Genomic DNA, 4,437 nt, shown 5'->3' with positions numbered 1-4,437 from the left:
AGTCTTGCTAAATTGGTAACTACAATATGAGCTCAGTGATAGGACAGTCTGGGGAATATAATCAATTATATTGTAAATATTTTTAGGGGGCCAGATGGACTCATGTCTTGTTAGGGAGACCACTTCATAGTCGGTGTAGAGGACTGACCACCGCACTGTATTTCTGAAGCTATGTTGAATAACATTGTATGTCATCTATAATTACATATACATATAGTCACAGGACGTAGAGTGTGGGAATGGAGTCAATGGAATTGTAATAGATAAGTATGATATCAGGGGTGGAAGGGCAGTAGATGGGGGAGAGGGGTTGTTTCTGTGTGAAAGGTAAAACGGATAACTATTGCATTGTTCTGTACATCTGAAACTAACAATAAAAAAAGTCTTGCTATTAAAAAAAAGTCATTCTAACTAAACACTGTGCTGAGTGACATATCAGATTTACATTCTAGTACAAGCTTCTTATCTCAGCTTGGACCAGTAACTAGCAGTTTCTAGACTGACACTTGAATAGCATTACCCTATTGCTTACAGTCTAGATCCTGTTGTATAAAGGAGCAATCACTGAAGCAGTCAGTAAGCAGATACTGAAAGGATAAAGGAATTAATGAATCTTGAACAACGACATTCATTCAACAGTACTTAGGGAGCATCTGTGACATGCCAGGTCTTGTGTTATGAGTAAGTAGTGAGAATACAAAAATGAACATGGTGGACAAAGTCCCTGCTTGACAGCTAGCCACTTTAACCAAAGCACAAGACATCTATCTGCTTGCTCAGAACCGTTTCTGCAACAACCATGGCCACCTTCGTGGAGCTCAATACCAAAGCCAAGATGTCCACTGTGGGCCTGGCACCTGGAAATCTCCCTGAGAAATGTCAAGGAGCCCGTGAAGGTAGATGTTGATGCAGGATATCACCACATCGTCTGTGCCTATGTGTATCAGAAGAATGAGGTGGGGAAGCCAGCCAAGAGAATGTTGTGAAGCAGGATGAGGTCTTTATCATTAGCAAGAACTCTAGTGAAAGAAGCCTGTTAGAAGATCCTCAAGGACAGGAAACGGGACTATCTGGACACCTTTCTTATTCACTGGTCACAAAGATTACAGCCTGGGAAGAACTTTTCCCCGAAGACAATCAAGGCAATGTCCTCACCAGTAAAGTAACATTCTTGGATGCCTACGAAGCTGTGGAGGAGCTGGTGCCCAAGGGGCTGGTCAAAGCCACTGGAATCTCCAGCTTTGACCACTTCCTGGTTGAAAGGCTCTTGAACAAACCTGGTCTGAAATGCAAAGCAGTGACCACCATACCTAACACAGGAGAAATGGGTCCACTGCTGCCCCTCCAAGAACGTCACTGTCGCAGCTTACAGCCCTCTGCACTCTCCAGGTGGACCTTGGGCCAAGCTAAAGGACCATTTCCTACTGGAGGATCCCAAGAGTAAGGAAATTACTGCAAAGCACACACAAAACAAGCACAGCCCAGGTTCTGATCCAACTCCTTACCCAAAGGAAATGGTTGTAATCCCCAAGCCTGTGACACCGACATGCATTATTGAGAACTTTGAAGTCTTTGACTTTCAATTGAATGATGAGGTGATGGTGACCATACTCGGCTTCAACAGAAACTGGAGGGTCTGCACTGTGGGCCATATGTCTCATTTGGAGGATTATCCCTTCAATGCAGAGTATTGAAGCTGAATCTCCTAGAAGATTCTCTCTCTTGAGAATTGATTGAAGTGTAACTCCACCAGAGTCCTATTTTAGCCAAGCTAATCTAAAATCACATTGAGCCCAGACCTGCCCTAGGCAAGAACCTAGGAGGGTTGTATCTAGATAAGTATGTTCAACCAGGAGCAAATTATCTCAAGGAGATATGACTCAGGTAAGCCAATTACAACTATTTTTCCACGTATTTGATCTGATCATCAGGGAACTCTTGCTAACACTGAGGATACAAAGATTTTAAAAATAATAGCTCAAAACAAAGTCCCTGCTCTTATGGAATTTACCTTCTAGTAAACAAATAGATTCAACCAATCACGATCTTCACAGCCTTTGCTGAGGCCCCAGTGAATGAAGGCAAGTTCCTAAGACTGCGGGAGAGGCGGGGGCTGATAGCTCGGTGTTCCCCGGGGTCTGCGCAGATTCACCAGGGCTCTCCACACCTGTACTCAGAGGGATTGCATCAATATCATATCTGTATCCAGGGCCACAGCTGCCTCTCCCTCTGAAATAAATGCCACTTCAAAGGTGTTTGTTGCCAGTGAAATTATATATTACCAGAGGTTATGATTCTGTTTTATAGTTTCAACACCATTATACCAATTTCAGAGAAGATACTATTGCTAATCAGTAAATTCCAGTCTTTGTTTTGTTACTGATAGTTCAGAGTCTCTTCTCAAACTCCTAAAAAGAGAATTAATTTTGATTCCCTTTACTATTCAAAGAATGCTCTAAATACCTTTCAATTGGGATCAGCCTCAACTTCTTATCTGAATCGTAGTTCCATGCTTCCAGATATCACTCTTCAAATAAGTTTCTCTTATTTATAGCTGAACCCATTTAGGACTAAACTCTTTATATTTATCCTACAAATGTGAAACCTTTTCTAACTGCTTGCTTTCTATCAGTGTGTATGTGTGTGGCGGGGGTTGGGGGTGGAGATGTGTCCCATACAAAAACCTTAGACTCATCTTTGACTTTTGTTCCTGCTCTTTTATCATTTATATCCATTTTCTTACCAAATTTTGGTTGTTGCTGTTGGGGTTTTTTTATTATTATTCCTTTGGCCCTTTCCCCTCCAACAAGGTCTAGGCTCTCCATACGTATGGATTATAGTCCCTGGACTCCAATTCTAGGAATGAACAGGTCCCCTTGATGTGGTCTTCTCAGAACCATTATTGCCTCTTGGACTTCAGGGTGAAATGATTTGTCCTGTGTTTCTCCAGAAGGAAAGTACAGAAACAATTCCTCAACTCTACAGCTCTAAACTCAAAGCAGCATCTTTACAACATATAAAGAATGCTCTGTTGTCAAAACCCATATTTTATTTAAACACCAGTCCTGTCTTGGCCAATTCCAAACTCCCTAAAAATAAAAAATAAAAAAACCTTTAAACTCTCTAAAGTTGAGAGCTATAACCTTCGTGCCACTGTGTTTCTCTTCAAATATATATTCTTTCTAGCAATTTAAATTCCAAAGGCTCCTATGAACTGCTTTCAGCTGCTTAAACGATTGATTTTAAATGTCAACATTTATAATACCCAGAGGCCGACATTTGCAAAACCTTTAACTATAATTTTTGTGTCATATACAACTCACTGTAACACTTAAAAGTCATTTTAATCTGGCTTTCCTTTTTCTTGTACACTAAAGACAGAGTGTTTACTAAAATGACAGTCATTTATAATGACTGTACAGTGGGAAAGGCATTTTGACAGGAAATAAAGCATTGCCTATGATCCTTGATGGCGCCCTCACACCCCAAATGTTTAACACTCAGTTAAATGTTTGAAACTTTCACTTTGGACCAACTACTGTTCTGTCTTTACGGACTTTCCACAGATAAATGTTGAATGGTCTTGGCGTTTTCCTTATCTTCTTCTTTCTCCAAAAATTCAGACCAAATGGCATACTTACTCAGTTGAGTTTCAGTTTCCAGAATATTTTTGTGTTTTCGTTCAAGTTGAAAAAAACGTGTCTGTTTGGAATGACTTCATTAAATTTTTGGAAATATCTTCCTTCAGTTTGCAATTTAAATTTTTTAAATTTAAAATTCTACCAAACAGTGACCAATTTGGTCCCACAATTTAACTTCCAAGGGGAGTTAGGTCTCTTCCAACTCTTACTCCAACAAAGAAGAACTTGTCATAGTTGAGGACAAAATGGGCTTTTCAGATCCCATGTCAAGGCTGATCTGCTAAGGTGTGGAAACACACAATAGCAGAAATAGTGTATCAATATAACTGGATGGGGTAACTGATCTTCATTGTAGCAGGGATCAGCAAACTATGGTCCAGGGGCCACAGCCAGCCCACAGCCTGGCTTTGTACATTCTGGGAGCCAAGAATGATTTTTACACTTTCAAATGCTTCAAAACCATCAAAAGAAGGATATTTCTCTTTTTTTTAAGATTTTCTTGGGGAATTGGGGGAGGGGAACAGCATTGGAGAATCAGGGAAGGGGAATAGAAAAGTTGCTGTCCTTTTGTTCTTCAGTTTAGTCATGGAGGACGTCGCTTCACTGGCCCATGTTGGTATTGTGATCATTGCAGTCTTCCCGGGTGAGATCGGTTGCGGGCCATTGGACGGCCACTCATGGTGGCTGCTTGCCACTCACGGTAGCTTATGGCAGCCCCACTGCAGTCTACGCCNATTCTTTGCTCTCCTACAATTCCTGGTCCCTTCTATAATTCTCTGTATTTTCTTACAATTTC

The 4,437-nt window shown here is 40.9% G+C and overlaps 1 pseudogene; it reads left to right on the top strand.

Annotated features, from left to right (window-relative positions):
- The first annotated feature begins 799 nt into the window (after positions 1-799).
- LOC109375324 (aldose reductase-related protein 2-like) lies at positions 800-1,694 on the top strand (annotated as a pseudogene).
- Positions 1,695-4,437: the final 2,743 nt, after the last annotated feature.

Source organism: Hipposideros armiger, unplaced genomic scaffold (genome assembly GCF_001890085.2).
Source record: "Hipposideros armiger isolate ML-2016 unplaced genomic scaffold, ASM189008v1 scaffold_927, whole genome shotgun sequence".
In the NCBI taxonomy this organism is placed as follows: domain Eukaryota; kingdom Metazoa; phylum Chordata; class Mammalia; order Chiroptera; family Hipposideridae; genus Hipposideros; species Hipposideros armiger.
The sequence above is the reverse complement of the archived record's forward strand: the minus strand, read 5'-3'. Positions and strand labels throughout refer to the sequence as shown.